Source organism: Narcine bancroftii, chromosome 10, assembly GCF_036971445.1.
Source record: "Narcine bancroftii isolate sNarBan1 chromosome 10, sNarBan1.hap1, whole genome shotgun sequence".
NCBI lineage: Eukaryota > Metazoa > Chordata > Chondrichthyes > Torpediniformes > Narcinidae > Narcine > Narcine bancroftii.
In genome coordinates this window covers 38,726,950-38,738,546 of record NC_091478.1, presented here as the reverse complement: position 1 = coordinate 38,738,546, position 11,597 = coordinate 38,726,950, and the positions used below count along the sequence as shown (strand labels likewise).

At 40.1% G+C, this 11,597-nt stretch overlaps 1 long non-coding RNA gene across 1 annotated transcript; it reads left to right on the top strand.

Annotated features, from left to right (window-relative positions):
• Window positions 1–825: 825 nt before the first annotated feature.
• Window positions 826–11,289, top strand: LOC138743932 (uncharacterized). Its single transcript, XR_011345120.1, has 3 exons — window positions 826–913; window positions 6,187–6,260; window positions 11,007–11,289. It is a non-coding gene; the product is annotated as an uncharacterized lncRNA (long non-coding RNA).
• Window positions 11,290–11,597: the final 308 nt, after the last annotated feature.

Genomic DNA, 11,597 nt, shown 5'->3' with positions numbered 1-11,597 from the left:
TGCAGAAGTCATCTACTGCATCCGGTGCTCCTGTAATGGCCTTCTCTACATCGGAGAGTCTGGACGCAGACTGGGAGATCACTATGTTGAGTGCCTTTGCTCTGTCTGCATCAGGGACAGGGATCTCCCAGTGGCCAACCACTTCAATTCTGCACCCCACTCCCATGCTGACATGTATGTCCATGGACGTGTGTACTGTCATACCAAGACTATCTCTAAATTGAAGGAACAACACTTAAAATTACATCCGGGCATTCTCCAACTGGGTAACATCATCTTCGACTTCGAGTTTCTGCTACACCCCCCCTTCCCATGCCCTCTTCTTCTTTACTCCAGCTCTCCACCCCCTTCCATCTCCATTCACAGAACTTGCCCCCTCCCCTGGTTGCTGGTGTGCCCTCTCACCCTTATCCACTTATTACTCGCTCATAGGACTGTGCATCTCACCATTTTGTTTGGGCACCTGTCTACGTTTGTCATCCCTTGACAAAGGGTTCAAACCTAAAACTGGTTATATTTCTTCATCTTTGCTACATAAGGTTTGACCTGCTGAGTTTCTCCAGCATTTTTAGATGGGACCTGGTACTTGGTACTTGGAAGAGGAAGCAATTACTGCCAGGAGTCACGCTCTGTGTAATAGAGAGAAGTTTAATAAACTTGCATGGACAGTTTATGTACCATTGAATCCTATTTTCCTACAATTTCAGCATTTCCTCAAACACTGCTCTATACAAAGCATTCCTATTATGCAAGCACAATGGTAACAACTAACTATTGCATGTACAAACCTGCTTTCCTCTCTATTACATCAGAAGATAACAATTATGAAGCGAGAAGCAGCAAATTGACTGTAGTAAGCAGGCACCTTGTGACCGAGCATCTCAGAGGAGAGTGTAATGAAGATTTCCCAATGGTGAGCTTGCCCCTTCTCTTGAAATTTAGGATAATCGATCATGTGGCAATGATCACATCACAATGAACAAAATACCTGTGGGGGCTTGATGCCGTTAATGCTAGGGCATTTAGAATCAGAAGACGTGGTCTCAAAACAACAAATTAGACATGACGAGAAGGGATTTCTTCATCCAAAGAGTTTTCTGTGGGAGTTCAGTCTCTAGGTATTTTCAAGACAGACATTGATAGATTTTTTGATATTTAGGAAATCAAGCAAAATGAGGAGAGATTTGATACAGGTATACAAATTATAGAGCAAATGCAAGCAGACCTTTTCCACTGAGGTTAGGAGGACACTAGTTAAAGGTGAAAGGGGACAAGTTGAAAGGAAATATTAGGGAGAACTTCGCACAGGGAGTGGTAAATGCAGGCTTAAATTTGACATTAAGGAAAAAAAATGGATAGTTACATAGAGTTCAGGTACAGATCAGTAGGACAAGGCAGATTAACAAGTTCAGCAGTAACGAGAAGGGCTTGCAGGGTCGGTTTCTGTGCTGTAGTGTTCAATGGTTTTAATTGAATTAGAATTACCTCAAGAAAATGACACTGAGGTGAAAGACCAGTCTGATCTAATTGAATGGCAATGAGGTATCCTTGAGCGCAATGCAAGGCGTAAACAATCAGCCAGGACGATTCTGAATTCCTTGGAAGGAATGACGTGTAGTTGATACAACTACAATAACAATGCAACTTCCGCAAAGGATCAAAGCCACCCTCACCCACATTACTTCACCACAGAATGAGAGGAGGAATGCAATATCTACCTCACTCGATCTTGTTGGTACTGAATGTGGGCTTACACATGTGACTTGAAGCTGGTCACCCTTGAGTCAGATGTGAACTATTTCATTCCTTGCAATTTAGGCTTTCTCTTTATTGAAAGAATGCTCTCAGTCTGAGCCTCACTGTGCTGTCAATAAGAGGCCCTCACTAGCAGGATGTGGTACCCACCTGTTTCAAACAGGTACCCAAGAAGAGTGTAGTAACCCGTAGGACTTATTAACAGTGATGAAATGGTTTGAAAGGCTGGTGTTGAAGGATATCAGCTCCTATCTGAGCAGTGACATGGATAAGTTCCAGTTCACCTATTGTAGCAAAGGCCTACAGCAGATGCCATCTCACTAGTTCTGCACAAGATGCATTTACCAGGATGCTCTTTATCGACTACAGTTCAGCATTTAACACCATCATCCCCTCAAAACTGATCAGCTAACTTCAAGACCTGGGACTCAACACCCCACTGTGTAATTGGATCATGGATCTCCTCACCTCCAGTCCACAATCAGTGAGGATTGTTAAGAACATCTCTTCCACAATCTCCATCAGTACTGGAGCACCACAGGGCTGTTTTAGCCCCCTTCTCTACTCACTTTACACCTATGACTGTGTGGCTTGGTATGACAATAACACATCAACAAATTCGCTGATTGTAGTGGGCTATGTAAAGAAAGGTGATGAATCGCCATTCAGGAGGGAGATTGAAAACTTGGCTGAATGATGCACCAACAACAAACTTGCACTGAATGTCACCAAAGCTGATTGTTGACTTCAGGAAGGGAAAGCCAGAGGTGTACGATCCAGTGATCATTAGGGGAATCAGAGGTGGAAAGGGTGAGCAAATTTAAGTTATTGGGAGTCACTAGCTCATTTGATCTTTCCTGGACCCAACACACCATTGCATCATGAAGAAAGCACATTAGCACCTCTACTTCCTCAGGAGTTTGGAATGACACCAGAAACACTGGCAAATTTCTGATGGAAAGTGTGCTGATTGGCTCCATCACGGTCTGGTATGGAGACACCAATACCCCAGAGCATTAAGGCATTACAAGACTTGCACTACCTGGTTCAGGGACAGCTGCCACCCCTCCACCATCAAACTCCACAACAACAAACTCAGATTCATTTAAGGATTCTTACTTCTGCCTTTCATTGATTTTTATTTAAAAATTCTCTGCATTGTAGTTTATTTACATTAATCAACAGTTTACAGTTGGTTATTTGTTTGAATGTTAACAATAGCTTTTTTTTGCATTACAAATAAGTGGAAATTCTGCCTTGCCTGCAGAAAAAAAGAATCTCAGGGCTGTATACAATGTTGTGTATGTACTTTGACAATAAATCTGAAATCAGTTACATCCTTCCTGCCTCCCTCCTCATCTCTTTCCTTCATCTTGCACATCCACCCATTCCTTATTTTCTGCCACTTGTTCTCATCATCCACACAAAGTGGCATTGGGTTACCACCCAACTCTAAAGATACCATGAATACAAGGTGTAGGCTACCCATCCTTTGACTCTACCCTGCCAATCCTGGCTTATTGCTCATTTCAGCACCATTTTCTATTCCTATCACCATAATTCTCCTGATGGTCAAAAGCAGTGGTTCTCAACCCTTTTCTTTCCACTCATACCACTAAGTAATCCCTAGCCCATCTGTGCTCTGTGATTAGCAAGGGATTGCTTAAGGTGATGCGTGAGTGGGAAGGGAAGGTTGAGAATCTCTGCTCTAAACCCAATTGTGACTGAAATATTTTGCTTGAGAAAAATTGCCATTGGCTAATTTCCTTTGGAGTTATGAAACCATGCACATGACGAGTCAATGAGGTACAATTAAAACAGTGATTTTCAAACCTTTTCTTTCTATCCACAAACCACCTTAAGCAATCCCTTACTAATCACAGAGCACCTATGGCATAGAGAATACAAAGTGGTAGGTGATTGGTCTAAAGTTTATTGATCTGTTTTCATTTAAGACATGGAAAATTCTTAAGGTTCACCATTTTCTTTCTCTCTCATCTTTCTCTCCCCAACTCCATTCATCCTTTTCACCATCATCTCTTGCTCTCCTTCCCTCCATTTCATCTCTCTATTCAAGCTCCCTCTCTCTCTCCTCTCCTTCCATCTCCCTGTGTCTCACTCCCAACTCTGCTATTTCTCCATCTCATTCTCCAGTTCTCCCCATCTCCCCTCTCACTTCCTCTGCTTTTCCATCTTGTTCTCTTTTCACTTTCTCCCTGCCTATTTTGCTTTCTATTTCATTTCCCCCCCCCCCCTCCATCTTTCTCTAACTCTCTCTCATCTCATTCTCCAGCTCTATTTTCTCCCTCACAGACCGATCTACAGTAGGACATGGAATTTACATCACGGGAAACTGGAAGCAGATCAGCTTACACAGAAGCTTACATAGGCAATATGCAGCCCAGCAAATTTTACAGCAATTCGACCCCAAATGAAAATCTCAAAAGATATTTTAATTGTAATTTAATTTTCATTTGAAGTACAAAAGTTGGTGAAAACTTTGCAACATCAGATCAGTTTTGTTACTCCAGACACTATCAATTCAAAATGTTCCATCTTATTTTAAAATTTTTCGCACTATGAACCATATTGACCAAAATACACAAACATTTCCCTCTTGAAAATGTTCTATCTTGAAGGAAATAACTGATTGTCCAATGTGGCATATTTTTCGATTTCTAAACTTCTGATTCAGCTTCATTGGCCACTATTAGGCAAACCTTGCATTCCATTCAATAGAAAATTCTCAATATTCAGGAAACAAAAGGCCTCATGAAACAACACTTGACAACAACTGCAATACAAATTTGCATGGTCCTTTCTGTAATAAAGTGTTCAAGTGCACCATGCAGGAAATAGTTGAGGAAAAGAATTGATAATGAAACAGTTATTTGAACAAGAGTTGGATTCAGAATACTTGGAACATAACAGAGAATGGTAAACCCCAACCCATTAAAGATATATTTAAAAAAAAAAAAAAATCGGTGTCAATTCAGCAGAATTGGAGAATGTGAGGAATGGATTACTGGGGGAATCCATAGAAGATCTAAAGTAATAGCGATACTTGAAATATCTGGATTGAGATCCAATGTAGGTCAGAGAGCGTCAGAGTGATCAGTGAATTAGCAATGCAAGTTAGGATCCAGACAAAGCTTTGGATCAGGTCCAGCTCAAGGAAGACAAATTCCCAGTTATTGTCATCTTGAGATCTTCTGTACATCTGTAAGCTGAAGAATAATGCTCAAATTTGTCCAATTGTTTGTAAGATATTATTTAATGTTCAGCAGGTAAAAAAAACAGTGGAGGATGAAATCAGTTCACACAGCACTACAATGAAGCCTCCTTGAAATGTCTTGAACAATGAATATCAATCCACTAAATTGTCCTCATTATAATGGTCCCTTTGAAAGCATCATTGGATGAGTGTTCTATATTCATAACATTCAACAGCCTGCATAGTTGACTTGTATCAGTTTTGAATCCTTCCAAGGAATCTTAGGGTTAAATATACCTGGAGTAAAATACAAGCATTTGTAACAGTAATCATGAAACAGACATCCATTTGGTTTACTAATATCCTTAAGGGAAGGAAATCCTTATGCAAACTGCCATCCTTGGGTCCACCATTCTTAAAGGCAAACTATTGAGTTCAGGAATAATTAATGAAAGGCTATAAATGTCGTCCAGTGATGCAAATATCCCACAATAATAATGAAACTCTTCAAGTGGCCTGTCACTATCGCAGACTCCATTGGCAATGCAGAAAGCACAGAAATTCAATAGAAAAAAAAACATTTCCTTCAAGGAAAGGCAGGATACAGAGTGGCATGGTTACTGCACCAGCAACCAGGTTTCAAATCCAGTGCTGACTGTTAGGAATTTTTACGTTCTCCCTGTGTCTGTGAGGGTTTCCTCTCTGGGTTCCTCCCACTGTTCAAAATGTACTGGGGTAAAAGTTCCATTATTGTCACATAATATACCACAAGGAAGACTGAGTCACTACTTTGTCCAGTGCCCCTCACAGAAATGAGGCCCCAGCAAGGAACAAACTTGTGACCCCAGGTTTACAAGACCAGTGGTCAAACAACTGAGCTATTGGAGGTTAATGGTGGGGGGGGAAGAATTGGGCGCCATAAGCTCATGGACCAACAGGGCATGCCACCATGCTGTATGTCTAAATAATAATTATAAAAAATTAATCACATTACATCTGCTCTTCCGAGCAGATATAGGCTGTTCAGAAGGTTCAAAAAGATGGTTCATTCATACAAATTTAGTTGCCAATCACCCAGACTTTGAAACCAGCCTGAGAGGGTTTTAAAATTGTTCCATTTTTATTGATTGAGGAATGCAGCAAATTCCGAGCAACTACTATTGAAATAACTATAAAGAAATGTAATAGTAGATTGACATTTTTCCTTGATTTCACAGGTTCTGGCATATTCCTTAGATCCACAGAAGCAAAATATTGAAATACAGTAAAATCTCGGTTTCTGGAATTCAAGGTATTGGCAAAAAAATTGTGAAAATAAATAAGTAAAATATATGGGTTTAAAATTGGCACCCCTTAGCAGTTGGCTTTCCAATCACGCAAACCCAAAAATTCACTTGTCCCGAACCTACCAATCCCCAAAGTTGCCAGATGCCAGGGGCTTTCCTGCATGTTAATATATTTTGCTAATTTGACTGGAACCTATTAATCAGGTAGATTGGCATTCATTTTTAATGCATAAATTTCACCCAAACTAAATCAAATTACCCATCAAGATTGAGCAAAGTAACGTCCACCAAGAAATTGAATTAGGCACTTTCTTGTGTTACAGACATTAGTGCACTTGATAATTTACAAACATCAGATGCTCATCTCAATGATAGCTCCATTTATGCAAGTTCCATTGTTGTTCCTGCTCAAGGACATTGGAATTCCATACTACAATCCCACAGTTCTAATTTAATGAGGAGAACATTGTGTGGCTCTGGTGACTTCATTGCTACTTAAAGAAGCATTACTGATGTTGGTGGAGTTGCTGTAGGAGCTCAAAACCTGACTGCAGTTTGTCAAACACGTTCTAAAGGTACAAATTGGGCAACCCCATGGTGTGCATTCTCCAGCGCACAACTGCTGAGGTATCCTTGCCAGGGGTAGCCCAACTGCACTTTGCTGCTGGTATAACAATGAATAACACTGAATTTGAGAGCATCAGCTATAGACCAACCCATCTCCAAAGAGCCAACTACCATAGAGTCTTTGGAAAATCATGCAATCAAGGCCTTCCTTCTACTTCTAAAACTATTCAAAATATGTCCTGGTTTGACCACAACAGCTGACTGTCTATAACAATGCACGTATCAAATTTGCACTGGAATATGCCAAGAGTCTAAAAATATTAGACTATTCTGCACATGCCCAGAGGGTAGTAACTTTCTAGAACAACCCACCAGAGGAAACTATAGAGTGTATAGAGGAAGTCACCAAGATCAAATGCTTCACAACTAGGGCTAACTAGAAACCATGGTTGGATCCAGAGGTCCAGGCACTTCTCAGAGCTTGTGATGCTGCCTTCAGGACAGGAGACAAGATGGCACTAAGGCCAGCCACAGAGCCAAACTCTCCTGTGCACCCAGAAGGTAAAGCAGGGGTCCACACAGAAGATCACAAGATAAAGAAACAGAAGTAGGCCATTTGGCCTATCAAGTCTGCTCTGCAAATCCACCCTGATCCAAACTGTTCTTGTTCAAATTTCCTGCCTCACCCCACCCCCATCCCTTGACTAATTAGGTACCTGTTAATCTCCCCTTTAAATTCCAATGATTGGGCCTCCATAGCTATATTATGGGAACAAATTCTACAAATCCACAACCCCTTGGGTGAAGAAATTTCTCATCTTATTTTTTATTTTTAAGACGGGTACCTTCTAATTCTAAGACCATGCCCTCTTGTCCTGGATTCACCTACCAAGGGAATCATCCTATTCACATCTATTGTGTCCCATCCTTTCAGCATTCTATATGTTTCTATGAGATCTCCTTTCAGTCTTCTATATTCCAATATAGTCCAAGACCCTTTAAACATTCCTCATATGTTAGCCCATGCATTCCAGGAATCATCCTGCTAAATCTTCTCTGTAGTCTCTCCAAATAAGGTCTAATCAGTGCCCCATAAATCCTCATCAACACCTCTTTACTCTAACATGGAATTATGATTCAGGAGGTTTTCAGTCCCATAATTTTGAGTTATTATAAAGCAACCCAGTTGCATTTTGTTGAGGTAATGCATGATCTAAATAAAATTCCAGCTTGAATGCATATTGAACTTAGTAAATAGGGAAAAAAAAAAATCAAACAAGATTTTATTTATAAATGGAATTCAAGGTTGTTAACAATGGATGGAGAAACTCCCATATTGAAGCATTTAATTGAAACACCTCGGTGCATGGCAAGTCCAAGCCAGTATGGGTTCATGAAGGGAAGATTATTCCTGACTAACCTATTGGAATTATTTGAGGAAATCTCAAGTAGGATGGACGAGAGAGGCTGTGGATGTTGTGTATTTGGATTTTCAAAAGGCCTTTCAAAGTTCAAAAGGCCTTTGATAAAGGTTTATTGACTCGAAAAAACAATTATTCCAGAATAGATCATTTCTGTTTTCCATGGGAAATTCATTTTTAAAGATTTGACAGTGTCAAGGAATGAAGCTAGAAGAGGTTTTTGAAACAAGGAAATTTATTTCTTTTAATAGAATGAAGGAAAAGTTCAAGGTACCTGAAAACACCAGATTTTGCTATTATCAGGTTATGAAATTTCTGTGAAAAATTTAGTCAAGAGCAGTTATTACCAGAAGAGATGGAATTAGAACTATTGTTATGTAATGGAAACAGAAATTTATCTCAATTATGTATAGGTTAATACAAAGAAAGCCCAAAAAAAAATTTCAAATCTATTTCCCATCTTGGTTTAAAGAAATAGATGAATGAGATTGGATTGAGATATGTAGAGAGAATATGAAAGATACATTAAATGTGAGATAGACAGGTACAATATAATTTTATTCAGTTTCATTTGACACCATACAACTTAAAAATTTGAACCAGACTTTTTTTGGATTTATGTTTTAGATGTGGACAGGAAATTGGTACATTTTTGTATTGGTTCATTTATTGGAACAAATAATGGGGATTCAATTCCCAAAGGATCCAATGTTAATTTTACTGAGTGATGTTAAGGGTGTTGAACCCAAGTTGAAATTGAATATGATCAAAAATTTTGTTCAAATTGCTTTAGCAATAGCAAGAAAATGCATTGCCAAAACTTGGAAGTCTGATAGGGATTTTGATATGCTAAAGTTGTATACCAGTTGAGAAATTACTTAATTTAAAAGACTTGCGATGTATTTTGGAAGATATGGAGCCCATATTTACAAAATATGTGTAAATAAAGCTCTGACATTCCTTTTCTCCTTAAGTTCTCAGTAAGAAACTTTAAAATAATAGGACCCCCCCCCCCCCTTCTTGTCCCCTTTTTCTTTTTCCTTTTTAATAGGGAAAAAGGGAGAGGGGGGTTCTTTTTTTCTTTTAAATGCCACATGTATTTGTATTGATCTGTATTATTTTTAAATTGTGTATACTTATGTGGTTCTAAATTTATAAGTAAAATCCAATAAAAGCCTCTTTACTCTTATACACTGAATGCCAATGTAGCATTCACTTTTTAAACTGCCAATCCAACCTGGTTGGTTACCTTTAGGTTATCCTGCACGAGGACCCCCAAATCCCTTTGCACTTCTGAATTTTCTCCCCATACAAATAATAATCTGCCTGTGTATTTCCTCTTCCAAAATGTACAATACATTTCACAACATTGTATTTTATTTGCCATTTCTTTGTCCCCCTCTGTCATGCTGTCCCAGTCTCTCTGTAACCTGTTGGTTTCGTCAACACTTCCTACTCCATTACCTGTCCTGGTGTCATCTGCAAACTTCACGAAACCATTCAGCCCATAAACAAAATCATCAATATACATTGTAAAAAGAAATGGTCTAACACTGACCCTGAAAGAATATCACTAGTAAATGGCAACCAACCAGAACAGGATCCCTTTATTCCCAACCTTTGCTTCCTGCCTGTCAGCCAATGTTGCAGCCAATCTAATAGCTTCCTTGTAATTCCATGGGCTCTCATCTTATTAAGCAGCACCTTTTCAAAGGCCTTTCGAAAATCCAAATACACAACTTCCACAGCCTTTCTCGTCCATCCTACTTGAGATTTCCTCAAAGAATTCCAATAGGTTAGTCAGGAATAATCTTCCCTTCATGAACCCATACTGGCTTGGACTTGCCATGCACTGAGATATTTCATAACCTCATCCTTGAGGTTTGAATCCAATAACTTTCCAATGACTGACGTCAGATTAAAAGACCTACAATTTCTTTTTTTTTTTTCTGTCTCCCTTTCTTAAACAGTGGAACTACATTTGAGAGTTTCCAATCCTCCAGAACCATGCCAGAGGATATTGATTTCTGGAAAATCAATTTCAAAGTCTCCACAATCTCCAAAGCCACCCCCTTCAGAACTTTTGGGTGCACCTCATCCAGTGTGGAAGACTTCTTTTTAGTCCATTTAGCTTACAATGTATCATCTCTCTGTACAGTACATCACCGATTATCCAAAATGGTCAGGACCAGACCCATTTCAGATAAATGGCTTTTTTTGGAGAACTGGTCATTTAAAAAATAAAGCCCAGCAGCAACACCAAATCATTTAAACAACAACCAACAAGGAAAGGTTTTTTTTAAAAAAAGCATTAAAATAATGTTTAATTCTCACCAAAATAAATGCTGGCCACGTCAATCAATGACACCCCCACCGAGGACCCACTTGTGCTAGGAGCTGAAATGATTGGGTCTCTTCTCCCCCACCCCCATTTTGAACTGAAGCCTCAAACTCCACTCTTTCACTAGATCATGCCTGTAGCTACGCCCTCCTTTTATTGGTCCCTGCCAATTAACACAATTAGTCAATTAATCAACACTCAGCTTAACCCTTTACCCTCCGTGCCCTTTTTAAACAGTCCCACCAATACTCGTACACACCAGTCACTTGCAGTACCTCCCACTGCAAATGCATTGAGCAGGCTCAGTTGAGACAGCTGTGCAACATTGGCGACACGAGGTGCAGGCGGCAAGGGATCAAGACTATAACAGATCATAAGACAATCTTGCAAGTTAAAGACAATGATGCCTCCCTTCCATACAGACTGAACATCTTCTATGCATGGTCTGATGAGAAGAACAGGCTGACAGCAAAGAAAGCTCTAAGTCCCCAGTTGAACAGTCCCCTGAATAGCTATAGCCAAGGAGAGGAGAACCCTATGGTGATATGACCACCAGCCTACTGCAGGGGGCAATCTCTGTGCCTGCAGGAAGACCACCTAAGGGGATGACTCCACCTGGCCGGCTGTCAATCATCCGACCCGAATATAGACCTGAGCAAGCCCCTTCTGAGCCAGTCACCTGGGGATCCAGTCACACAGGAGCCACCAAGGTATGAAGTGGTGTTCAGACTTTTACTGGAATAAAGCCTGTTGTACAGTCTTTCTGAGTTTATGCTTGCTTGCTGCTACCTCAGTGCACCACAAACCTTACTCAAGGTGAATCCACATAAGTCAGCAGGACCAGGTAGCATACCTGGTTGGGTACTAAAGTACCATGCAGACCAGCTAATGGAGGTCAGAGACCCTTGCAGGGATCTTCAACATGTCACAGTATCAGTTTGTCATCGTCGCAGGTTTCAAGACAGGCCTCAATAATTACTGCCCCGTGGTACTGACCTCCACCATTATGAAAT